Source organism: Peromyscus eremicus, chromosome 14 (assembly GCF_949786415.1).
Source record: "Peromyscus eremicus chromosome 14, PerEre_H2_v1, whole genome shotgun sequence".
In the NCBI taxonomy this organism is placed as follows: Eukaryota; Metazoa; Chordata; class Mammalia; order Rodentia; family Cricetidae; genus Peromyscus; species Peromyscus eremicus.
Window position 1 is genome coordinate 61691920 of NC_081430.1, and position 27755 is coordinate 61719674.

General features: G+C 42.0%; 2 long non-coding RNA genes and 1 gene segment (V, D, J or C); 1 reads left to right on the forward strand and 2 right to left on the reverse strand.

Moving 5' to 3' along the window:
• The window catches only part of LOC131923912 (uncharacterized), a 66432-nt gene extending 63659 nt beyond the window's left edge, over positions 1–2773 (forward strand). The window contains exon 3 of the long non-coding RNA XR_009382751.1: positions 2132–2773. This is a non-coding gene — a long non-coding RNA (uncharacterized LOC131923912). The remainder of the gene's footprint in view (positions 1–2131) is intronic.
• LOC131923898 (Ig gamma-1 chain C region secreted form-like) overlaps positions 1–27755 on the reverse strand; it is a 549642-nt gene that overhangs the window by 179612 nt on the left and 342275 nt on the right.
• LOC131923914 (uncharacterized) lies at positions 5359–10186 on the reverse strand. Its single transcript, XR_009382753.1, has 2 exons — positions 10084–10186; positions 5359–5547 (listed from the first exon to the last, which is right to left on the reverse strand). It is a non-coding gene; the product is annotated as an uncharacterized LOC131923914 (long non-coding RNA).

Here is a 27755-nt window from a genome sequence, read left to right on the forward strand (position 1 = left end):
GGTAGATTACTAAATCTACTCTGAAAAAAAAAAGATATAGAAATGTTAGAATAAAGGGGAGATTATTGAATCTACTCTGAAAAGAAAAAAGAGAGGGTATAGATATGATACAGATAAAAAGGTAGATTATTGAATCTACTTTTTTTTTTTTTTTTTTTTTTTTTTTGTTTTTTGAGACAGGGTTTCTCTGTGTAGCTTTGTGCCTTTCCTGGAACTCACTTGGTAGTCCAGGCTGGCCTCGAACTCACAGAGATCCGCCTGGCTCTGCCTCCCGAGTGCTGGGATTAAAGGCGTGCGCCACCACTGCCCAGCTTGAATCTACTTTTAAAGAGCAACAACTTGCTTAAAATATTTTACATTGCTATGGATTTTAGTTTATTGATACAAATTTAAAGTTAATTTTGTTATACTGTATGTATCTCTCTACTCTTGTTTAAGGTATTATATTTGTGCAGCTCATTGAAATTGTAATGTATAATTAAGAAATACCGATTAATAATTAGTCATCTATGATACTCAAACTTATAGTCATGTTATCTAAGTTTTCTAGGTATACATAGATATATTTCAATTAGGTAGGTAATCTTCAAACACTTGAAAGACCTAAAGAATATGGAATTTAAAATATTTTAAAAACAGACTTTCTGGACAGTGAGACATGTCTGCTCCTGGCAGCACTGATTTACTTTGAAGAGAAAGATGGGCATTGAAAACACTCTATATAGAGTTTGTCTTCTTCTTGGCAAAAATAGCCATTTGGACAAGAAACTGCTCTTGCCTGGATTGCTGATAATATGTTGTATAAACTGTACATGCAGGACCCATAGAAAAATGACCACTGAATTTGCCAAAATGGGGTGAAATGGTCCTTAGGTTCCTGCTTCACAGAAGAGACTGCCAAATATTCTACAGGACACAAGGAGCAGTGACTTAAAAACTCTAGGCCTATTGGCTGAAGATGGATGCCCCAATGTTATAGAGGAACTTTGGATGACTGTCCAGGCAGCCAGCTGTCTCTGTCATTCTAGATTTTGGAAGTTGCTTACAGTGCATTTCTTGTTTATTTAGGTAAAGTTATATCCTTCTGGAGTCTTTGATGTAGTTGAAGACTTGATAGTTATAATTTTCCTTGGTTATGATAAAAGATAAAATAGATATGAAACCTTAGACTCACAAATATAGGATAGATAGAATCTTTAATTTTGCCAAATACAAATAAACTAGATACTGTAACTGTAATTCTTGCTTGATAACTGTTGTATTATATGTAATTTTACTATGTTAAAGTTAAAACCTTCCCTTTTGATTAGATAGAAAAGGGGAAGTGCTATGGGATGTCTTTCTGTATGCTGTGAATATGTGTTGCTCTGATTGGTTGATAAATTAAGCCATTTGGCCTATGGCAAGTCAGGTTATAAATAGGCAGGAAATTGAGGATAGACAGGAAGAGAAAGGAGAGGCAAGAGAATTGCTGCTAGCTGCCACCAGGAGATGCAAGATGTAAAAGTACCGGTAAGCTACAAGCCATGTGGCAAAGTATAGATTTATAGAAATGGATTAATTTAAGATGTAAGATCTAGCTAGCAAGAAGCCTGAGCCATTAGGCCATATATTTCTAAAATAATATAAGCCTCTGTGTGTTTATTTGGGGCCAAGTGGCTGTGGGATGTGGGTAGGAAAGATTTGTCCCAACCCCCAGCTGTCTGTGACACAGAAAAACTTCCAACTACATTTTTGTAGTCCCAGTTCAATTAAAAATTAAAGCTGACTTTGGAATTGGAGAATGGCTCTCTCCTTTTCTAAATCCAAGCATGTTGTTAAAAGGAAAATGCACAATCTCTGTATCATGTCAGAAGAAAGAGCCATCTTCTGATATGAGACAGAAGAAAATGAAAAATATTAAGGGACTATTCTATTACTACTAATCTCAATTCTCTGGTTTTATTTTGATTCTTTAAACTTTTCTTAAGGTATGAATTTTATATCAAAATTTATAAGATTAATATATATATTTTAAACTTTTGTTATGATATTAATGGTCATATAGAGTACTAATTAATTCTAGAAAAAAAGACTTCATTTAGCTGCCTATACATGTTTTTGTGTTGGAGTCTCTATCAGTTTTCTGCAGGGAATCACAACCAGGCCTAACAGCGAATTTGAAGTCTCCAGAAAAATAATGGGGTCCCACAACAACGATTCCACATGGACAATAATAATACACTAAGCTGACAAACATCATCTACAGATCAGCTTTGGACTACAAAATGCTCAGGACAATTTCAAGATGCTAACGAGATGACCCAGTTTCACAGACTACTTGAACAAGGACTTGAGATAAGCCCGGAACTTTGGCATTATGCAGAGACTGGACGACAAATGATATAGCTACCTCTCCTGGAACTTGACAATTAACCCAAAAATTTTCTTTTCAGGATCCCCTAAAGATACCTTCACCCACAAATAGCAGGAAGCAATTTTAAGAACATGATGCCCACATTTCCAAGATGTGGGGTGGGGTGGGTGGTTTTTTTGGTCTTTCAATGGGTTTCAGGTTTGGGATAGTTGTCATTGTTTAGAAGGGTTGGTTACAAGTTGTTGTTGGTAATGGGCAGGAAGGAAAAGGGCTAAACAAAGGAGATTAGATTTAAGGTTCTTGTTTGAAAAAAAAGAGGATATAGATAAGAGGTAGATTATTGAATCTACTCTGAAAAAAAAGATATAGAAATGATAGAATAAAGGATGGATTATTAAATCTACTCTGAAAAAAAAGAGAGGATGACCCGTCCCGCGGGCCACATTATTTGATGAGACCCGAGGAGGCACCTCCTGAAAGATCAATGGGGGTGAGAGAGAAAGGAGACCAGGCGCGTAAAGGAAGACAAAGTCAGTCTGAGTTGCGTCAAGGTCTCGTTTATTGCAAGGGGAATCGGGTTTATATATGCTAGGAGCTAGGAGAAGTAGATAGGGGTATGGAAAGTTACTAGGAGGAAGTTAGGTTAAGGTAGGGTTCAGGAAAAGGTCTCTTTGTTCCAAGGCCTGATCAACGGACCATACAGCAAACCATTATGTTTCAGGGAGTAGATCAAAAGGTACATACTGTGGTTTTGTTGAAAAATGGTTGCTATTGAAACTGTTAACGGAAGATTGGGTACACTGCTTTTTCCCATGAGAATCAGTTAGGCTACTTGGCTCCTGACAATTCCCCCTTCTTTCTATAAAATGGCCAAAGCAGGCTTTGGTCATAAATTGAGAGGGCCCCTGTCTTAGGCTATATGGGGTGCAGTCCTGTCTGGCAACGTGCCATGTTGAGCCGGTCTCTGGCGACCTCTGTACGTTGTGCTCCCAGCACAGGCCCCATACTATTCCCGTCATTGAGTACCCTCTAGCTTTTAGTTATAGGGGTTTTTAGGTTCGTAGGCCACTGAACCTGAGCCTTTCACCTGTTTCAATAGTTTCCTCTCGAGTTTCTGTCCGATGGTAATGTACTGAAACAGTTTTTGATAGGGCCGAATCGATCTGATTTTTGATGAATTGTGTTAGTCGTTGAAAAGCCCAAGGACCAAAGGTGAGGAGGAGAAGGAAAATGATCAAGGGGGCCAAGAGGGTGGGGATCAGAGTAGAAAGCCAAGGGGACCCCTTTAGCCAACCCTCAAACCAATTGTTTTGATTTTCAAAATCACGTTTTCTTTGTGCTAATCTTTCTCTTAATTTCTCCATTGATTCTCTAACTACCCCAGTGTGATCAGCATAAAAGCAGCATTCTTCCTTCAAGGCTGCACATAAACCTCCCTCCTTTAAAAATAGTAAATCCAGACCTCTTCTATTTTGTAACACAACCTCAGAGAGCGAGGTTAAAGACTTCTCCAGGGCAGAAATGGATCTTTCTATGGCCTCTAGGTCAGTAGTCATAGCCATTTGTAACTGCATAAGGTGGTTGCTCTGCATGAGGGCAGCAGTTCCTGTACCAACTCCTGCAGCAATGCCTCCAATACCTAACAATAGGGCAATAGTCATCGACACAGGTTCTCGAGTGTATCTGCCTCTCTGCTCAAAGAATTCCACCACTGAGCTTTCTTGATGATAAGTGACACGAGGCCATAACTGGACCATCACACAAAATTCATGGGAATCATCAAATATCTGAGCAGATATGCAAGGGGTCAATCCTGTGTTACAGGCCCAGTAGGACCCGTTGGGTGCTTCAAGATAATAGCTCCCTTTATAGGGTGTCAGAGTTTGTTTACAGAGGTGACTATGGGTTGATGGAATCTTGCCCAAACAAGAACCTTGTCCGGAGACTTCAGGGAGTGTTAGTTTATGTGGCTTAGTCTGACACCTATTGCTCGGGGAAGTGAGGTTATTGGCAGTAGACTGAAAGGCGATTCCTTCATAATAAGGGGGACTGGAGGTAAGGCAGAGCCAGCAACCCAAGGTTCTGTTTGGATTTGTGGCATTTAGGGCCAGATAAGCTCCCTGGACCAAATTAAACAATCTATCTCCTGTTCCTCCAAAAGGAGTAAGGAGAGTGCCATTACTGGAACCTACGATGGTAGTCACGGTGCCTATATGGTAGGGAAAGGGACGAGGATGAGGTGAGGGGGAAGGAGGTGATGGCACCTTTTCATGATTGGAGGGAACTTTTTGGTCAGAGAGAACTACATTTGGTCCTACCGACTTTGGGTACAGGTTTTCTATTGTTAGCAAGATCTTGAAAATGACTCCTTTATCTGTACCATCAAGATACCAGCGGAGTCCCCATGTTTTTCCTGAGGGCCATTCTCAATTCGCCCTACCCTGAGGGGTGAAGGTTATGTTTAAAGGTAATGATAGCCTGGGATTATAGGCTGTCCCAGTATAGGGGCTAAAGCAAAAATGTCTATTCGTGCTAGGCTTACTGTATCCCCTTGTAACTGAAATAAGGTCCCAAGATGAAGTTGGTTCCCAGTAAGCTGCCCCCTGTAGTTTCACAACCCCATCGAGCACAAAAGAAGGTCTCGAATCCCCCACATCTAGCAGCCATGGCTCGGCTTCTACCATCCTTAGGGCAGACATAAAAGTCAGATTGTGCTAACCTACAATGAGCTGTAGGACTAACACAGCCTGGGGCAGTCATCACAGCAGGGTCATTATCATGGAATGTCCCACAAGGGCTTGTCCAAGTGGTTTTAGGACTATAAGGAAATTGATTGCAGTTTGGAATCGTTTGAATCCCTGTACCATTTAACTGGTGTTGGCCAATAGTAGGTATATCCCAAGAATTCAATCCTGCAGCCAGCTGACAGAAGTCAGGAGTGAGTGATGGCCACCAGGAATAGGGAGCATGGTTTGCAGTAATGCTCCAGACCTCCTCCCCTGTTACTGTGAAAATTCGCCAGGTAAGCTTTTTAATAGCATGGGGGCTTTCCTTGGAGATGCAGGAGAGGGGAAGGGGGAAGAGTAGTAAGCAAACGATGAAGCAGGGGTTGGTTTTCCAAGGCTCGCGATGAACAGGTCCTGCCATTGAGATGTCCGTGGCTCCCTTTATTTTCCAAGCCGGAGGCATTTCTGAAAGAAAAAGAGAGAATTTTGTCTCAGGGTTGTGTCCTGGACATAACAGTTATTTTTTTCCTTAGTCTAGGGAGGCAATCTGTGCAGAGTAAGGCTTAATCAGTCTTTCTGGTAGCCAACGAGCCCCATTTTCCTTGGAGTCATAAATACATGCAGATCCCTTTCCCCAGATTATAACTGGATCAGGACCGTTCCATATTCCAGTTATTGGATCTTTCCAAAGGGCCTGCACATATCCTTGTTTGGTTTCTGGGTGCCAGTGTCGCTCAGCCGCAGATTTTCCAAAAGCGTCCAATGTCAGAAAATTTAATACGAATAGGGTGTGAGAAAGCAGAGCTTTGTGGTTTCCTTTAAGGGGAAATAGTGTCTCTTGTGAGCTAAGTTTATTAAGAGTATTTTTTAAAGTTTGATGAGCTCTCTCCACGATACCTTGGCCTTGAGGGTTATAGGATATTCCAGTGAAGTGTTTAATTCCTAATTGTAAACAAAATTGTCTAAATTTGCTACTAGTATATCCTGGACCATTATCAGTTTTTATACATTTCGGCTGACTTAGCACTGTGAAGACATGTAACATATGATTGATAACATCTTTGGTGGCTTCTCCACTATGAGCAGAGGCACAAAAAAATCCACTGAAGGTATCTACAGTAACATGTATAAACTTTAATTTGCCAAAAGAAGGAACATGGGTGACATCCATCTGCCATAGTTGTCCAGGTATAAGCCCTCTGGGGTTTACTCCATAATGAGGTTCAGGTAAGAGCATCAGGCAATTTTTACAGTTTTTTACAATTTCCCTAGCCTGTTCTCTAGTGATTGAGAACCTTAGTCTCAAAGTTTGAGCATTGAGGTGATGAAGGCAGTGCGCCTCACGAGCAGCGGCTACCTGATCATGTTCCAAATGAGAAATCAAGATAGAATGTGTAGCAGAATCTGCAAGTTCATTTCCCTGAGCTAGGGGTCCAGGTAGGCCTGTGTGGGCACGAATATGGCCAACATAAAAGGGTAGCGATCTTTGTTGGATTAATTTTTGTAATTCAGAAAACATTTGGAAGGTGGGAGTAATGGGTTGGATTATTGGGACCATTTCTAAAGCCTGTAAAGCCCCTACCACATATCTACTGTCTGAATACAAATTAAAGGAACAGTCTTCAAAATTTTTAAAGACAGCAAGGGCAGCATATAGCTCCACCAGCTGAGCTGACTTGAAAGGGGTTGTCATAACATTCTTTTGGCCATTGAGGATATAAGCAGCTTTACCATTACTTGACCCATCTATGAAAAGCATAGGGGAGTCTGGGATGGGCTCCATTCGGGTATTTTTAAGAAAAACAAAAGAAGTAAGGGAGAAGAATTGTAGGAGTTTATTACTGGGCATCTGTGTGTCAAGTTTCCCTTCATAGGTGCAGACAAGAATGGCCCAGTCAGGACTACGGTTGCATAACCATTCAAGTTGCTCTTTATCATATGGCATAACAATAATATCAGGGTCATGTCCAAAGTATCGAGTGGAGGCTTTTATTCCTAACATTATTGATTGGCAAACCAGGGAAGGATAAGTAGGAAGGATTTTTCTTTTAGTAACAGGAAGATGTATCCACAGTAAAGGTACGGACTCTTGCCAAAGCAGGCCTGTAGGGGCAAAATCTGTAGAAAAAATGATCAAATACAATGGGAGAGTTGGGTCAAAATATCCCGTGTGTTGTTGAGTGATGGCCGTTTCAACCTTTTGTAACACCCTCTCTGCCTCCACAGTAAGGTATCTAGGGGATTGAGGGTCGGAGTCTCCTTTGAGGATATCCTCAAGGGGGCGTAACTCTCCCTTGGTTATTTTTAAATAGGGTCGCAGCCAATTGATATCCCCTAAAAGCTTTTGAAAATCATTGAGACAACGAAGTGTATCTTTTCTAATCTGGATTTTTTTGTGTATAGAGGAGGTCCGGGTGTAACTCGAACCCTAAAAACAGGAAGGGGTATTGGGTTTGTATCTTCTCTGGAGCTATATGAAATCCTCGGTCCTGAAGTGTGATAATTATCTTTTGAGCTACATTTTGTGTTTTTTCTACAGATTTCCCTGCTATTAACAAATCATCCATATAATGTATAATATAAACTTCGGGGTATTAGACCCTCACTGGATCGATAGACTGAGCTACATACTTTTGACATAGCATAGGGGAATTGGCCATTCATTGGGAGTCATTGCTAGGAGCTGGGGAGCTTGGAGTCTCTGTTTGCTATAGTAAGCTTTTTATCAAATAATGTAAATGCCATATTTACCAGATCTTTGACAGGTTTGAGGACCATTATCTATTAAATGTATCTGAGCCAAACAAATCTAGGCCCAATCTTAAAAATATCTCTAAATTTGGTAACAATAACCAGGCCAATTTGTTCTCCTATAAATATATTAGTCAAATATACCTCTCAGTTTTTTTATTTAAATAGAACAGTTTATGTTTTGAACTAGTATCTGAATAGCCAGATGACTAGTATTAACTTGTATTTCTTAACACAAAGGACATGCAAACTCAGACATTCAAAACCAAACATACATGTGGCCACATTTTTCATTCATACCTGTAGAGTAGACAGACATTTTTACAACTATGACCCTTTGGAGTCTCAATGTAACAGCAGAATAGCAAGACAAAGAAATCTGAAACATATTTCATTATTTTTATATATATATCTCAAGTCTTTTTTTTTTTTTTATAAAAACATTGTTTTTTATCTTAACCAGCAATAATTTGAAACCAAGTCTCTTAAATGATGGCAAGTATTTGTAACCCATTGAACTCAAATGACCAAAACCCATGTAAATTTTTATTTTTCCTGTGAAAACAAAAGCATAATTTTCCCAATGTCTTGAACTGGTAATTTAACATTTCTTTTTAAGCAATACCAGGACAGAGAAGGGTTAACAAGAGAAGCTGCTGGCCGGCAGAAGAAACCTTGAAGTTATCACAGTAAAGGAAGGGAGGGGGAGCAGTGGGCATAGAGCGTGTCCTTGGCTGCCAGTGTTCCTGAAAAAAAGTTTTTGTTAACTCTTCTGACTAAAGTCAGATTCTCTGTTCAGTGTTCACACAGTTTTTGTCAATTGCAGGCAGTCCCCATTGCCCTGTCCAAAGCTCCCGTCTTTGCCTGCCTGTACCGAGAGCATGCACCCCCACCCTCCTGAGGGCAGCCAGCTGGCTGCAGTCCTGATAGCAAGAGAGCTAGGGAGGGACGGAGGTGGCCTTTGTTATGCCTCTCTCTCCTCCTCTTCCTCTAGGAAAATAAGGGAGGTTAGTAGACAGAAACAAATAACATTTACACAGACAATCCAAGAACCGGAACATCAGCACTGAGACGACGGCCTCATTCACAGCCAGCAAGCCCCTCTTGCAGTATGCAAGCCCCACCTGGCAGGGGATACCTGTTTATCTCAGTTCAGTCGGGGAGTGGGAGTGGGGGACCCAGTTCCCTTTATTGTGGCTCACACATCCTTTCAGTGAGCTAGGCAAAGGTCTAGTGGAGAAGAAGGGAACTGTCCCATAGCGTCCGTCACAGTCAAGTCAACAATGAGAACAATTAACACATTACACACAAGACCAAGGGCACACGAAAAAACTTTGTCCCAACGAAACAACCAACAAAGCTCCAAGAACAGTGACAGCCTGATGTGCTCTGGGGGGGGGGGAGGTTTTGACCCTCCAGGCTCAATCACACCAAAAACAATCCAGACTGGAGGATCTCTGTCCTTAATTAAACAGACATCAGGGGCTTCCACATCCCTGTCAGTCAGACATGCACCTTTTTTCTTGGAAGAGAAGAAGAGAGTAAAGTAACAGTGATCACAACAAAACATACAAAAAAACCCACAAAATGGCTCTGACAAATTCCCGGGACAAAATACAAAGTGGCACTTCCTCCCACCGTGGGGGAAGATACCCAAAGATGCTCCTAAACCAAATCGTCACCTCTGAGGTGGCTTTAGGGCTCTGGGACGTCTCCCTTCGCCGCCAGGTTCACTGTCTGGACACGTCTGTCCCAGTGAGAGCCTGAAAAGTACAAATTGAGCCTGCAAAGTACAAAACAAAAGTAACAAGACAGAGACACAGACAAGACAGAGAGCGCTCTTACCGGTAGATGTAATAAACCTCTGGACACTTGGGTGTCAGGCAGGGGGAGTTTGAGAGAAAATCCTCTGCAAGGGCTAGTAAATGTGAAACATGCCCATCTCCCTCTGCTTCCTTTAGAAAATCTCTAATCACACCATAAAAACTAAAAAAGGCATCGGGGACATTTTCCCCGTCTCTGATTAATTTGTTAATATCTTTTCCAACCCTGTTCCAAGTCAAAGGGTGAATTCCTGGTCCATTAATCACTAACCAGGGACATTTCTCCTCCACATATTGAAAGAACTTTACTAAATCCTTTTTTTTTTAACTCTTAATCCTCTCTCCCGAAGATTCCCTTTCATCTCCTTTAAAAAAAACAGCCTCTTTAGATAAATTTTTTCCCATTGATCGATTGGACGACACTTACCTCAAGACTCTCCCGCGTTGCACGAGTGATGCGGTCTGGGCGTCTCTACCCTAATTCTCTCCGGGGCCCCTTTTGTTATCCGTCGTCCGGTAGGTCACCGTGCCTCGAGCCCCACGTTCGGGCGCCACTTGACCCGTCCCGCGGGCCACATTATTTGATGAGACCCGAGGAGGCACCTCCTGAAAGATCAATGGGGGTGAGAGAGAAAGGAGACCAGGCGCGTAAAGGAAGACAAAGTCAGTCTGAGTTGCGTCAAGGTCTCGTTTATTGCAAGGGGAATCGGGTTTATATATGCTAGGAGCTAGGAGAAGTAGATAGGGGTATGGAAAGTTACTAGGAGGAAGTTAGGTTAAGGTAGGGTTCAGGAAAAGGTCTCTTTGTTCCAAGGCCTGATCAACGGACCATACAGCAAACCATTATGTTTCAGGGAGTAGATCAAAAGGTACATACTGTGGTTTTGTTGAAAAATGGTTGCTATTGAAACTGTTAACGGAAGATTGGGTACACTGCTTTTTCCCATGAGAATCAGTTAGGCTACTTGGCTCCTGACAAGAGGATATATATATGATATTGATAAAAAGGTAGATTATTGAATTAACTTTTAAAAGACAACTACTAGTTTTAAATACTTTACATTGGATTGGATTTTTATATGTTGTATACAAATTATATATATTGAGATTGATATTGTTACAAATTCTAATCTTGTTCAGGATATTGTACCTATATAGTTCATTTAACAATGTAATGCAATTTGCTAATCCTTGAATGTTATTATTACCAACTATTAGGATATAAAGAAATGAAAGTAATTTGACATTACAATCCAACTTGTAGTCATATTAGGTATGATTTCAAGGTTGAGTAGAGATATATTAGATAGACAGATCATCTTCAAACCCTTCAGAGATCTATAGAATATTGTTTTTAAAATGTTTTAATAACTTAAATTTTTTTCTTTTTTTATGACTATGAGACATGTCAGCTCCTGGCAGCACCAATCTACTTCAGAGAAGACATGGGCATTGAAGAAAACTGCATATGGAGTTAACATTCATTGTGGCAAAAGTTAGCCACTAGACAACAAAGTACCCTCACATTGACTGTTGACAGTATGCTATCCAAAATGAACAAAGAGGACACAAAACAAAGTGTGGTGATATTTTATTTGTGCTGAAATGTGATATTTTATTTGTATGTTAATAAATAAAGTTTGCCTGGAGATCAGAGGTCATAGCCATAAACAGAAGTCAGGTGGTGGTAGCACATGGTCTTAATCCAATCACATGGCAGGCAGAGTCTCTGTGTGTTCAAGGACACTGCCAAGCCTGGTGAAACATGCCTCTAACCCCAGTACCAACCATAGAGACCTGGAAGTCTGTACAGACAGGCAGTAACAAGGAAGTGAGGTGGCTGGGCTAAGAGCCAGTGAGAGGGCAAAACAGCAAGGCAATAAAGGTGTGGTAAGACAGGAAGTAGCTCTTTCTTTTTGGAGGCTACAGAGCTGGTGAAGTAAGATGGTTGGTGGCTCTCACTATTTCCCTGGTCTCTAAGGCTTTCACCCCTATATTTGGCTCCATGTTCTTTATTCAATAAGACTGCTTAGAAATTTGTCTACAGGGTAGGAACTCAAACAAGGCAGGAACCTGGAGGCAAGAGCTGATGCGGAGGCCATGGAAGAGTGCTACTGACTGGCTTGCTTCTTATGGCTTGCTCAGCCCGTTTTCTTATACATTCAATGCAATCCCCATCAAAATACCAACATAATTCTTCACAGATCTTGAAAGAACAATACTCAACTCCATATTGAAAATCAAAAAACCCAAGATAGCTAAAACAATCCTGTACAGTAAAAGAACTTCTAGAGGCATCACCATCCCTGACTTTAAGCTATACTATAGAGCTATAGTAATAAAAACAGCTTGGTATTGGCATTAAAAAAAAAACACGTGGATCAATGGAACCGAATTAAAGACTGTTACATAAATCCATACAACTATGAATATTTGATTTTTGAGAAGCCAAAACTGTACAATGGAAAAAAGAAAGCATCTTCAACAAATGGTGCTGGCATAACTGGATGTCAACATGCAAAAGATCCATATCTATTACCATGCACAAAACTCAAGTCCAAGTGGATCAGAGACTTCAACATAAATCTAGTTACACTGAACCTGAAAGAAGAGAAAGTGGGAAGAAGCCTTGAGCACATTGGCACAGGAGACTGCTTCCTGAATATAACACCAGTAGCACAGACACTGAGAGCAACAATTAATAAATGGGACCTCCTGAAACTGAGAAGCTTCTGTAGGGCAAAGGACACTGTCAATAAGACAAAACAGAAGCCTATAGAATGGGAAAAGATCTTCACCAACCTAACATCCGATAGAGGGCTGATTTCCAAAATATATAAAGAACAAGATACTATGCTGTGTTATGGTCTGTATGTCAAATGTGTTGCTGATTGGTCAATAAATAAATCACTGATTGGCCAGTGGCCAGGCAGGAAGTATAGGTGGGACTAACAGAGAGGAAAACTGAGAGAACAGGAAGGCGGAAGGGAGACACTGCCAGCCGCCGCCATGACAAGCATCATGTGAAGATGCTGTGGGCTGTCAGACTGCCAGGGCTCGTGGCACCTGGAGAGAAGCTCTCCAGCAACAATACTAGATATCAAAATACCAAATAATCCATTTAAAATGTGGGCTACAGAGCTCAACAGAATTCTCAACAGAAGAATCTCAAATGGCCAAAAGACATTTAAGGAATTGCTCAACATCCTTAGTCATCAGGGAAATACAAATCAAATCGACTCTGAGATACCACCTTACACCTGTCAGAATGGCTAAGATCTAAAGCATTGATGACAGTTTATGTTGGAGAGGATGTGGAGTAAGGGGAACACTCTCCATTGCTGGTGAGACTGCAAACTTGCACAGCCACTTTGGAAATCAGTATGGCGGTTTCTCAGAAAATTGGGAACCAATCTACCTCAAGACCCAGCCATACCACTCTTGGGCATATACCCAAGGGATGCTCAATCATCCCATAAGGACACTTATTCACCTATTTCACAGGCACTTTATTTGTTATATCCAGAACCTAGAAACAACCTAGATGCCACTCAACTGTATAATAAATAAGGAAAATGTGGTACATTTGCACAATGGAGTATTACTCAGCTATGAAATAAACAATCTCATAAAATTTTCAGGCAAATGGATGTAACTAGAAATAATAATTCTGAATGTTGTAACCCAAACCCAGAAAGACAAACCCAGTATGTAGGCACTCATAAGTGGATATTAGACTCAATCATAAATAGGAGCAGTCATGTTGTGGGGATGGGACAGATATCCCTAACCTGATGGCATTATCACAGTCATTAGAGTGCTCAGATCTGAGTGATAATTTACACAGCTCCCCTATGATGGCTAAGGAATGTTAAAATGAAGACAGATAACTCTTAAGGGCTATTGACCTTTTTCTTTGGAATGCCTGGGAGATCTTAGTGGTCTGCAGGCGAGACAAGAATGCAATAATGGGCTGTCATATATTAAGAGCTGCCTTTGGTTCTATAAAACTTGCTTATCACTGTGGGAAAGGGATGAAATGGTATTTTTATTACTGTAGAGCAGGAAGGAAAAGACAACAGAGGGAAGAAAAACCATGTTCTTGCCCAGCTATTGATTCCATGGACAGTTGTAATACACACCTTTCTGACGTCCACCTTTAAGACCCCTTTACCCACTCCCCTTCCACATGGCATGCTGTATCAGCTCTAGGGTTGAAGTCCTTCTGCTAGCCATAAGAATAAATTTTTTTAATCTAAATTTGAATTGAGTCTAAGACCTGGGTGTTTCCCAGTGGATTCAAATGCCACAGTTATATCTTCATTCTTATTCAAATGTGTTTAAAATTTAATAATTTTAAAACTTTTTCCCCTATGATGCACCTAAGGTATCTATTTGCCTCATACTGGATGGAACTACACATAAGAATAAGTCTCAAACCAGACAAAATCTCAGCAGGGAGAGGAGATGTGGGCAGAAGTCCACCCCTAACAGAACATCTAATAGCAATTGGTAGCGGCTGGGAGAGGGAAACTTGGCTTTCTTTAAAGATGTTACCCAAGCAGATCAACCACACTCCACTCAGTGCCCATACACCCAAGAATATATGGGCAGCACACATCAGATATGATGATTTAGAGGAAAGAACATATAAATATGGGTGGTTAAGAAAAGAGAGGTGGATCTGAGAGGGCTTGGAGGAGTGAGTGACTATGCTCAAATTATAAACTAATGAAAATAAAATAAGGCTTTCTGTGTTTTTTCCCCCCAACAAATATCTATACTTCTTAAACTTGCTGGCCATCAGTTTAGGAAGAAGTCACAGATTCCCTGAATTAATGTCCATACTTAGGTTAATGCCCACTTTCTGTGTCCTAATGCAAGAACATCCACAACAGATTGAATATTCCATTGAAAATCTGTGCAGATAAAAATTTGTTTGCGCTCCAAAGTCCAAAGCAGTGGTTCTTTGGTATATGCCTTGTGCACTTTTGGCTTGTGTAATGTTGAGTCATGAGTGTGCACATCTCCCCTGACATCAACCATAGAGCCCTTGTTCTAACTCTCATCTGCTCTTCCCATGGACATCTAAATTTCATAGTTTGTGCTTTTTATTGATGGTTTTGTTGTTTACAATGGCCCCAGCAACACATCTATGATACTCTCTGTTGCTGCTGATGGTAAGAGGCTGAGCATGTCTTCTGTGTGGTGAGAAAAAAATGTCATTGAGAAAAGTGATGTCAGCAGTGGACTCAGTATTAATGGATAAACAATTTGATGCAGCTGCAAAAGAAAATAGGATCCACTGACATGAGGCTGAGACTTCTCTGGAAACTGTTACACTGACACCAGCTGAATGTTAAGAAGTTTTGGAGACCAAGTTGACTATAGCACTGTGAGGGGCATTTACCCACCAACCCCAGCTCCCCAGAGTTTTCTTGAGTGAGAGCAGCAGGAAATATTAGATAGAAGGATTTAAATTGCGGAGATAAACAGAAAATACAGGATAGCCTCGAGAAGGCCTGGAACCTATTCCAATGGGCCCTGACTGTCACTGCCTCAGGGTGTTTATAGAGATGCCAAGGGGTGGAGCAAAAGGCCTCCCCCCAGCACAGCCAAGTGCAGACCATCTCAGACACCTGCACTCAGGCCTGTGGTCCTAATCATCCTGTCTATGTGGACATGCTGGGTAAAGCCACGAGAGACCTGAAAACGGGCTCCCACAGCACTGGATTCCTGAGATCACGGCATACACAGGCAGCTCAGTGAAAGCAAGGGATACATTGCCATGTTACTCACATCAGGGTGAGGATCAGCCTAGATGGCTGCTGGTGAAACAGGATGAGTTCAGTGAACCTGTAGGTTAGGCACATTTGGAACACTAGGAAGCTGATGGTTGATTCTTATTATCTTCCAAGTATTCTAAAAGAGTTGAATATACAGGCTTCTACTAGGAGTTTGGCTAACAAGCCTCTAGCAAAGGCATGGGTATAGAGAATTCTCAACAGAGGAAGCTCAAATGGCTGAGAAACACTTAAAGAAATGTTCAACAACCTTAGCCATCAGGGAAATGCAAATCAAAACTACTTTTGAGATTCCATCTTAAATCTAGAAGAATGGCTAGGATCAATAACACAAGTGACAGCTCATGCTGGTGGGGATGTGTAGCAAAGGAAACATGCCTCCATTGCTAGTGGGAGTGTAAACTTCTACAGCCACTTTGGGAATCAGTATGGCTATGGCAAATCCTTAGAAAGATAGGGATTGATGTACCTCAAGACCTAGCTATACCACTCTTGGGCATCCCAAAGGATGCTTCATTCTACTACAGAGACACTTGTTCAATCATGTTCATTGCTGCTTTATTCATAATACCCAGAAACTGAAAACAAACTAGATGTCTCTCAACAGAAAAATGGATAAAGAAAATGTGGTACATTTACACAATGGAGTATTGCTCAGCTCTTAAAAAATGACAGCACAAAATTTACAGGTAAATGGATATAACTAGAAAAAAGATTCTGAGTGAGGTAACCCAGACCCACAAAGATAAATATAGTATGTATACACTTATATATGGATATTATCCATTAAATAAATGATAACAAAGACACGATCTTTAGACCAGAGAGGTTAGGTTTCAAGGAAGGGACTAGGGGAAACACATGAATCTCCCTGGGAGGAGTAAATAGAATAGATTTTAAGGATGTACTGGGGGCAGTGTGGGGAGACAGAAAGGGGAAGATCAGGTGGTGAGAGGAAGAGGAGATACCATTGCTGAAGGGAATGCAGGGAGAGACAGCTGGAATGGAGGAGCATTTGAGAGATGGAGTCAAAATCCAAAGCAGTGGAAATTTTTAAAAATATGTGAAAGTGATCCTAAAGAAATCTCCTAACAATGGGGAAAAGTCCCAATTGGTCATCTCTTGAAGCTTCCAGTACTGGGACTGGGTTGCATTCAATTGAGTTGTTGGCTAAAGGGGTCCCATGGAAATCTCCCAAACAACCCAGGCTGTTAGCAAGACAGTAGATTGCTCTCTGCAAACAGATAGCTGGGCCCCATTGTTGAGGACAACTCTCACACAACTCATTGAACATGAAGTCACACTGCTGCCTACATGAAGCCTTCAACCCTATGTCCTAGTGTCTTTAGAGATGGAAGGTACTCTGAGGCTACCAAAAGAGAAATGTAAACACCAAGTCAGCCACAAAACCTTTGACCTACAATATGCCCTGCCTGCAAGATATACTAGGGCAATGGTGGTATGGAACTTGTGAGAGTAGTCAACTAATGTCTGAATTGCCTTAAGGCCCACTCCATGAAATGAAACCCATACACAATACTGCCTGGGTGACAAAGAACCAGAGACTAGATAGCTCAGAGACCCTGGCTGTAGCTAGAGTTTTCCTGCCTGGCCCACGGTCAGGGCAAATCTCTCTCACCCGCCAGTCCCACAGACACTCAGACCCGATCAAGTAAACACAGAGACTTATATTAGTTACAAACTGAATGGCCGTGGCAGGCTTTTTGCTAACTGTTCTTATATCTTAAATTAATCCATTTCCATTAATCTATACTTTGCCACATGGCTCGTGGCTTACCGGTACTTTACATCTTCCTTGTCCTGATGGCGGCTGGCAGTGTCTCCCTGACTCAGCCTTCCACTTCCCAGAATTCTTCTCTGCTTGTCCCGCCTATCCTTCCTGCCTGGCTACTGGCCAATCAGTGTTTTATTTACTAACCAATCAGAGCAACACATTTGACATATAGAACATCCCACAGCACTTCCCCTTTTCTTTTCTTAAAAAGGAAGGTTTTAACCTTTATACATCTCCAAAGTCAGCTTGGTATATTTGGGAATTTGGGCGTAGCTTCTCTTACTACTTCCTGCTGGAGGGGGGCGCTGTATCTTATGGGGATACAAAGAAAATTTTAGAATTATGGAATAGTCCATGAGGGTATGTCGTCTGAGCCAGTTGCCTTGAAACCATTCTGGATGTTGGATCATCAGGGCCATGGTGTCATCGGAGACCTTTCAGGGGGTCTTGGCTGGTCAAACCTGATGTATCTTAATCTTGAACAAACCCATAGCCTCTGGCTTTCTGTGGAAACAAAATCAGAGCCTCCTTTCCAAAGCAACATATCTTTACATCCAAATTTTGAAGTCAAGGTACCTTTAAAATATACATTTTGGCATAACTCAACAGCTTTTGTAATCAAATGTTTTTCTTCAGTTACAAATATCAAAGAGAACATAATCCAGATTCTCTGTGTGGTAGCCATCTTTACGTGGCTTATTTTTTTATATTAGCTTGAGCCTATTGCTTTAAACTGCAGCCTTTTAAGCCTGAAATGGCGCTGGCGCTGTGGCTGCTGGCTCCGCCCACCTCAGCTTCCCAACATGGAGGTGGCATGTTTTCTGCCAGCTCTGGGAGTCATCAACTCTCAGAAATAGTGGGTCTATGCTTCTATCAAAGCAGCGTGTAGCCCAGAAACCTCTTTTTTTTGTTTTGTTTTGTTTTGTACTAGCAAAGGCTAAATCCACCACACAGCTTAATGTACCACTTGCAGAGGCCTCATTCCTGCCATACTGCAGGTCGAGCATGCACTCCAGGAACCCGCCATAGTAGCTCAAACCCTCAGGCTGCCGCTAGCTTGAAAGAGACAACTAGGAGCTGTTTTTAGCTCCGTTTTAGAAATCTTTTTACTCAGGTTTTAGGTGGAAACTCTTGCCAACACGTTGGGCGCCATTTGTAGCTAGAATTTTCCTGCCTGGCCCACGGTCAGGGCAAATCTCTCTCACCCGCCAGTCCCACAGACACTCAGACCCGATCAAGTAAACACAGAGACTTATATTAGTTACAAACTGAATGGCTGTGGCAGGCTTTTTGCTAACTGTTCTTATATCTTAAATTAATCCATTTCCATTAATCTATACTTTGCCACATGGCTCGTGGCTTACCGGTACTTTACATCTTCCTTGTCCTGATGGCGGCTGGCAGTGTCTCCCTGACTCAGCCTTCCACTTCCCAGAATTCTTCTCTGCTTGTCCCGCCTATCCTTCCTGCCTGGCTACTGGCCAATCAGTGTTTTATTTACTAACCAATCAGAGCAACACATTTGACATACAGAACATCCCACAGCACCTGGCCTATTTTTTTTAAAGTATCAATAAAATAATGATATTCAGCTATACTTATAGATCAGTGCATTGTTCAGCCATCATCAGAGAAGCTTCCTCCTGAAGCAGATGAGAACAGAGGCAGTGATGCAGAGACCTACAGCCAGACACTATACAGAGAGAAAAAGTCCTTGGAACACATGCTCTAAATGAGATGTCTCCATAAAATCCCTCCTCTCAGAGTTCAGGGAATCCCATGGAAGAGGAGGCAGAAAGAACTTAAGAGCCAGAGGAGCTGGAGGACACCAGGATAACAGAGCCCACTGAGATAACTGAGCAAAGCTCATATGAACTCACAGAGACTAAAGTAGCAAGCACAATGGCCTATATGGGTCTGAACTATGTCCTCTGCAAATGTATTATATCTTTCAGGTTAGTATTATTGGGGACTCTTGAGTGTGTGAATGAGTAGGTCTCTGATTCTTGTTGTTAGGATTTGGTCCTTATTTACGTCCTTTAATTACGTCATCAGCCTTCGCTGGCTTCCCAGCCTAAAAAAGCGGTTGAGCCCTCTGTGGGCTCTCTCTCTCTCTGTTCCCTCTCCTTTCCGCTCCTTCCCCCCGTCGGTCCCCCTCTCTCCCTCTTCCCCCCGTCGGTCCCCCTCTCTCCCTCTCCCCCCATGTCTCTCTCTCTCTCTCTCTCTGTCTTTCTGTCTCCCCCCCAATAAAGCTCTGAAAAGGTAACCATGGCTATGATTCTTTTAATTAGCACGCTCCTCCGCCGGCATGGCCGCCGCGGGCGGTGACCAGCCACGAGGGGCAGCGCCGCCGGCATAACCAACATTGGTGCCGTGACTCGGATACACCACCGAATACCGAGGACCTGCTGACTGCTGCTGCTTGCCGCCTCTTCCCCCATCCAGCGAGACCGCGAGACCGCGAGCGCGCGCGCGTCCCTCGCCGCCTCCGCTGGACCCCCACACCGCTACCGCCATGATTCTTCACCACAGTAAGTCCGCGGTTCTCGCGGCGTAGTCCGAGCTATATTCTTTGCGACGGACACCCTGGGGGTCGTCCTCGAGTTGCACCAACAACGGCACATTTTCGTTTCTGACGAGAAAGTAAATGGTGTCTTGGTCTACCGGGTGGATCAAGTTGGTGCAACGGCAGCCCTTCGCATCCCTTGACGAAGAGGATGGCCTAACTTGAGCTGATTCATGGATCTCTCTCCACTCTTTGGGGATGCCCAAGATTGTAGTCTGATCCCGGTTTGTTATTTTAATTTTTTATTTTTTCTCTCGGCTACAGCCATGGGACAAAAGGGCGGATACATTGGCGGATAGGGGCGGGCACCGGTAAACCTGGCCTCATAACAACGTAAACCTGGCCACATAACAGAGTCGCGGGAACTTCTGCCAAAAAAATGGGCAAATAAGAGTTACTTTATCTCCAAGCTTTCTGCTAAAGCTCTAAACCCTTCTCCTTCCCCACTTCTGCGTCTGCCACGTGTAACCTTTTCTGTCTGACTTCCGCCGGCAGTGGGCGGGCTCAAGTGGGCGGGCTTAGGCGGCTTCTACGACTCGCCCTAACTCACCTTAACTCCACCCACTCATTCTCAAACTGCCTTGAGAAGCACAGACAGGTCTGGAAGCGGCTAAGATTCATACAAATAAGTTTACAGTAGTCAGGATGGCTCAGCCAAAAATATTCAGCTTATAGCCTCAGACAAATCTTCCGGAAAGTATCGGTTTATAGTCTGCCTCCTGGCAGAGCTTCCAAAAGCTGTCCTTAAGCCATCGATCAGCAGGAAAAAAAAAAAATTCAGGACATAGAGTAAAATCCCTCTCTTGTTCCCCAGACCTCCCCGACTAAAACTTAAACATCTGGAGAGCAAGGCTCCTGACCCCACAGGCAAAAGAGTCATCTGTGGCATTTAAGGTGTGCCAGGCTGACCCCACAGGCAAAAGAGTCATCTGTGGCATTTAAGGTGTGCCAGGGAAAAGATAAAGTCCAAAAACAAAATTGCCAAGTGCTGGCACTCGCTGACTCCCAAAAGCTGTTGGGTCCCTGTTTTAACTGAGGAAAAGGCCAGGGGCTAGCGAATGCCCTGCCAGGCCATTGACAGCCTTGTTAAAAGTGCCGCCTAGAAAGACAAAGAGTCAGCTGACTGCCCCCAGGCACCAAGATGCATGGGTACATCAAGCTAAGACCTCCAGCAGACCTAGGCTTGGCTACAGACATGGCAGGGAACCCAGAACGCGGCAGGGAAGCGATCCAATTCTTTCCTTCTGGACACCAGAGCCACTGACTCAGTCCTGGGAGTTTTGGGATGCCACCTCTCCTTTATTGTCGGGTACAGAGGACAGGCTTACCTACCTCACCAGATTTAATTACACTTTCAAAGTTACTTAATGAAAAAAGATTTCCACCTAAAATAAGAGCTCATTGCTTCACTCCAGATCCACTGCCTGTGTTTCTCATGTGCATACAGACAGGGCCCTGATCTTTGCCTTGTCCCTAATTCCAAAGGGGGAAAAAATTTCTCATGTACCACAAGCTTTTCTCTTCCCAGTTCCCTGTTCTAACTCACTGTTCAGCTAATGGTACAGGACCACCACAGAACCAGAGTCCAGAGATCATCAAATAAGACTGTAACAGCTAAAAGGTATTTACACCCCCAGACCCAAAAGCATCTGGGCGCTACAAAGACTTTAATGTAAACATCTATTACTATGAGATGCTTTTAACAATTGATCACCTGTCTCCTAGATGCTGAACCAGTAAAGGAAACAGATGCTTTAAAATAATCTGTCTCTGATAAAGCTTAACATGTTTCAAAATCCATAGGGACAGGCCAGATCTACCTCAGATAAATGCCAACATAAAATAATAATGATTCTTTTTATCTCTCTAAGTTTTTTCTGTGTCATCAGCATCTTGTCAAACAGAAAGTTCCCAGCCACAGCCAAGAGGGATACATGTCTCCAGAGCAAACGGATGACAGACAGCATTCCACAATGCCTGTCGACCTCGGAAGACTCCCCTTCTCCATTCCCCTCAGAGCCAACCAACGTCCAAAAGTCAGCTGGAAGCAGTTTTTGAGAGGAACAACGCCCCAGTCCCATCTACCTGCTTTTTTTTATAAGGGAAAGTCTGGGATGTTAGGATTTGGTCCTTATTTACGTCCTTTAATTACGTCATCAGCCTTCGCCGGCTTCCCAGCCTAAAAAAGCGGTTGAGCCCTCTGTGGGCTCTCTCTCTCTCTGTTCCCTCTCCTTTCCGCTCCTTCCCCCCGTCGGTCCCCCTCTCTCCCTCTCCCCCCATGTCTCTCTCTCTCTCTCTCTCTCTCTCTCTCTCTCTCTCTCTCTCTGTCTTTCTGTCTCCCCCCCCCAATAAAGCTCTGAAAAGGTAACCATGGCTATGATTCTTTTAATTAGCACGCTTCTCCGCCGGCATGGCCGCTGCGGGCGGTGACCAGCCACGAGGGGCAGTGCCGCCGGCATAACCAACACTTGTGAAAGCTGTTGGTCTCTTTTACTAACAGAATTTTCCTAGGGGCCTGCCCTGAGAAGATTCCTCCCAGGGTCCTGGGGAAAGACACTATGTCTGGCATGGGGTTATCTGAGGGGAAAGAATCTATCCATACCATGCTCTTTCATCCATTTACTTTATTTCTCTAAGTCAAAATTCTATCTATACAGCTTCAGTTCCATCTTCATATTCAGCGCTTCTCTGTACCTACTGGGCCTGCCTGTCATAGTCCTAACCAGGCTCCTATGCTTTCAACCTCATCTTTGTCCTCTGTCCCTTAGTCCTCCATCTTTTCTTCCTTATCCCTGGCTCTGAGAAACTCTGCCCTGTTGTCTTCTCTCTGGCCACACAGTTCTGTCTACCATCTACAGAAACAGTTTTGTTCTTTCTCTCCCAGCCATGTGACTCTGCTCTGGCCAGGAATCCTGATCCACCCTTCGCTCCACCTGGATATGCAAAAACCTCCTTTGTTCTGAGTCAATTGCTCTGGAATGCCATTTTTCCTTTCTGGGGAATGGAAGCCTGAGCTTCATTTGCATAAGAAACAAAGCTATGCATCTATAGCCTGCCTGTCTCCTAGGCTCTGCAAGGGTATTACCTAGTTGATCAGCAGCAGGTCTGAGAAGCTAAACTGTTTGCTATAATGCCTAGTAGTATATGGGCACACAAGAATTTCATAGCAGAAGACAGCTGATACATTAAAAACTGAATAACATCAAATATTCTTTGATAAATGACTTCCTTTAGAAAAATGCCTTGACTTTTCTAGGTATAGCTTGAATATACAGCTGAATCTCTACAATATATTCTCGCAGCCTGCTGCATCTTACATCTGCTAGGTTGCTTCATCCAGCCTTGATGTCATGGTTTTTATTTTGTCTTATTATATTTTATTTTGTCATGCATGATTTTTATCTCCTAGAAGCTTGTTTTTTCCTAATGAGAGACAGAGAGGGAATGGATCTGGAGGGGATGGTAGGGGAAGAAGAACTTGAAGGAGTACAGAGAGAAGGAACTATAAACAGGAGATTTTGTATAAGAAAAGAGTCTGTTTTCAACAAAAAAAAATAAAATAAAATTCATCTGTGGCATGGTTATTACTGCTAAACCTTATGCAGCCCTACAATGAAAAAGATCAAGAGGGATAGAAAAAAACCACAAAATTATACAGTTTAGGGGCAGCAGTGTACTAGAAAGCAAATTGTTACAGCCAACATATGTGCTGAAAGAGAGGCTGTAGTTGTTAAGGAGTATGCACCATGAAGGGGAGGCCTGTTCTGCACTGGAACAATAGGAAGGGCCAGAGCCCGCCCAGCTAAGCTTCCAATTTGAGAAAAGAGAATGCCTAAAGTGTAGCTTGCTCCAAAAAGTTACTGTTTGACCATACAAAATCTGATTCTATTGTGGTCAAAGGAGCCAGGGCCCATTCCATGCTTTCAGTTGAACCATATGACCTTTCCTTACCACAGTTATGAACTCTTCCTCTGGATCCATACACCAAAACAAAGTTGCTTTGGATCATGGTTTTCTATCACAGCATCAGAAATGCAACTAATGTATCATGCAAGACCTGACTTGGTTCTGTTATACAGCAGAGTTGAGCTACCCCAGAGGACACTGAAGCCAATTCACCATGTTCCCTAGACTCTTACTGTGACCTACCTGTCAGAGCTCTTACAGGAAGGCTCAAGTTTTCTGAAAACCATTTGAGCATTTCAAGGGGTGAAAAATCATGAACCAAAGAAGTGAATTTGACACTCTTGCTTCTTCTCTGGGGTGGAACATGGACCAGAAAAATCTCATCCTTTTCTACTTCCAATTGTCTTCATAAACCCTGACTGAATGGCACAGCAAGGTTTCCCTTACACTAGTCCTCTCAAGAAGGAGGTGACACTCTATGGATCACAGGCATCATGTTTCCCAGAAGACATGTTAGCAGTTCATAGAAGACTGCCATTTATCACTATGTACAATATGTCACATATGTACAATTTGTGCAACAGATGGCAGGGTGAAGCAGGCATGGGAGGCAGGTGCCTTCATTCTCACATATCTCCCTGAGGATTCAGCTTCTCCTAGAAACTGTAAATGGGGACTGTGTCAACATCTGGGATGCTCTCAAAGCTGTAGAGGCAACCTCTGACACACTCCAGGACAGATATTTCCCCATTAAAAGGCTGTGGTTATCAATCCCAGGTCAATGTGTACTCAGTCTGTGAGGAACTTGTGACATCTTGTGTTTCCTATGTGCAACATTTCTTGATTGACTTCCTGATGACTTTGTCTCATTGTATAATAGCTTTCTGCTGATTCTGTCCCATTTCTCTCTGCAAGCTGTTTACAAGATGCTGTACTTCTTAATAAACTTCCTTGGTCAAAGCCATCATTTTATGCAAGACTTCCTGGTTCCAACTTCCCTGTCTTATTTATTTTATCATATCTGGTCCTGCCCCTCATGACCCTTTTGTAGGAGTATTCATTCTACCAATAGCTTTGGAGTAACATGGGTGTGGCCAGTTGACTGGTTTTGTGACTGCTTAAATCTGAGGAGGGAGTACCCACACACACTCTCTTAGGATTCTACCTGGTTTATAATGATGCCATTGAGACAATAAATACCACTCTAAGATTGGCTTTGGACTACAAACTGCTCAAGACAATTCCAAGTTGGCTGGCTGAGATGGTCCACCATGTTACACCTCTATCCAGAACTTCATACAAGCCTTGCCCATTACTCTGAGACTGGCTACAAATATTACAGCTAGTCCTAATGAGATTTAACCATAGTTTTAGTTTTAGTTTTAGGTTATTTATTTATTTATTTATTTATTTATTTATTTATTTATTTATTTATTACAGGATCCCACAGAGATACCATCACTCTCTAGACAGCAGGAAGCAATTCTAAGAGAACAACACTCCCTCTTCCAACAGGTTTTGTTTTCTCAGTGTTATGTACAGTTGTCATCTGTTAGGGGTTGGTTATAAATTGTAATAGGGTTGGGGGTGGAACAATAAAGTTTAGACTCAGGAATTTCTTTTGGAAAAGGAAAAAAGGGGATAGATAGGAGAGGGTAATAAAGTAGATTATTGTACCTACTTGTAAACTAATTCAGCAACTATCAACTTTAGATAATTTGCATTAGTATGGATTCTTGTATATTGATACACATGTAAACTTATTTTTTCTATTTCTGTTTAAGTTAATTTATATATTGATACTAATTCAAAACTATATTTGTCATAGTGTACATATGTTTCTACTTCTGTTAATACTATCTTTGTATGTTCATACAAATGTAATATTATACTTCTCATCCTGTATGTATGTTCTATTTCTGTTTAGTATATTTTGTATATTGATACATATTAAGGATACTGTTGTCATATTACACTATACATTTGTACCTCTGGTTAAGACATTTTGTATATTGTTACAAATTTGAGGTCATTGTCCTTATACTGTACATCTGTTTACAGATTGTATATTTTTATATGTGGAACCTTAGTATTTAAGCTATTTGGGTTGATAACAATTGTAGGTTAATAGTCACCCGTGCTTGTCATACTTAAGTTCATGTTAAGTCTTCTAGAGATACAGAAATATATGTCAGGTAGATAGGTAATCTTTGAACCCTTCATAGACCTAGAGAATATATGATTCAAATGTTTTAATAACTTATAATTCTATTGATGTGAGACATAATTGCTCCTTGAAGCACCAATCTATTTCCCAGAAGATGTTGGTCATTGAAGACACTCCATATGGAATTTCTTCTTCTTGGCAAAATGGCCAGTTGGGTAAAGAACTGCCCTTGCCTCCACTGCTGACAGTAAGCAAGCTGTCCATTCAAGACAAGCAGGACACAAGGACAAGTGACTACCGAAATTTTCCAAGACAGGGTAGAACAGTCTTTCAAAATTTCCTCCTTCTGAAAATGGTCTGGATTTGCCAGCACCCACTGGACTAAGAGGTGAGTCTTTGTTTTCCTAGCTGATCACCCCAGCCTCTAGGCTTTGGTTCCAGGGGCACAAACCCATGCCTTCACACCCCCACCTGGTGATGCCCCAGTTTCAGACCAGCAGGCAAGTTTCCTGCAAGCAGACTGGACTACTACCACCCCCCACCAGACCCTTCAACCTACAAGCCCCACCCCATCCCCTAAACCCACACTCTCTGAGACCGCAGCTTCTCCCTGAGACATGCAATCTACCAGGGCAGATTGCACTAAAAACTCCAATTGGACCAAGAGCTCCAATTAGACAAAGAGCTGACACTGGACTGAGAGCTCCCATTGGACCAAGAGTTCTGATTGTAGCAAGAGTGTCAATTGGACCAAGAGAGGCTCCTGCAGACACAAATACCACCTGCACTGAGTGGAGGAAGAGGTAGGTAGATGCCAGTGCAAATATACAGTCAACAACATAAAGACCAATATGGTACCACCTGAACCTAGTGATTATACATCAGCAAGGCCTGAACATCCCAATGCAGAAGTAGAAATTAACCTTAAAAATAACTTTATGAAGATGATAAAGGCCTTTAAAGAGGAAATAAAAAATTTCTTTAAAGAAATTGAGGAAAAGACAAATACCAAAGAATGTAAACACACAACACTACCACCAAAAAATAACAGGAATTAACAATCACTGGTTATTAATATCCGTTAACCCCAATGGACATATTTCACCTATAAAAAGACACAGGGTAACAGAATGGATACAAAAACAGGATCCATCCTTCTGCTGCATACAAGAAACACACCTTAACTTCAAAGACGGACAGTACTTCAGAGTAAAAGGCTGGGAAAAGACTTTTCAATCAAATGGACTCAAAAAGCAAGCTGATATAGCTATCCTAATATCTAACAAAGTAGACTTCAAACTCAAATCAATTGAAAAAGATCAGGAAGGATATTACATATTTATCACAGGAAAAATCCATCAAGATGAAGTCTCAATTCTGAACATTTATGTCCCAAATACAAGGGCACCTACATTTGTAAAGGAAACATTACTAAAGCTTAAACCACACACCAAACCCCACATGCTAGTAGTGGGAGATTTCAACTCCTACCTCTCACCAATGGACAGGTCTGTCAGGCAGAAACTTTATAGAGAAATAAGGAAACTAACAGATATTATGACTCAAAAGGACTTAATAGATATCTACAGAACATTCCGCCCTATCACAAAAGAATATACCTTCTTCTCAGCATCCTATGGAAGCTTCTATAAAATTGACCACATACTAAGTCAGAAAGCAAATCTCAACAGATACAAAAGAAATGGAATAACCTCCTGCATTTTGTCAGACCACCATGGCTTAAAGTTAGATTTCAACAACAACAAAAATTACAGAAAGCCTACAATCTCATGGAAACTGAATAATACTCAAATGAATCACCACTGGGCCAAGGGAGAAATAAAGAAAGAAATTAAAGATT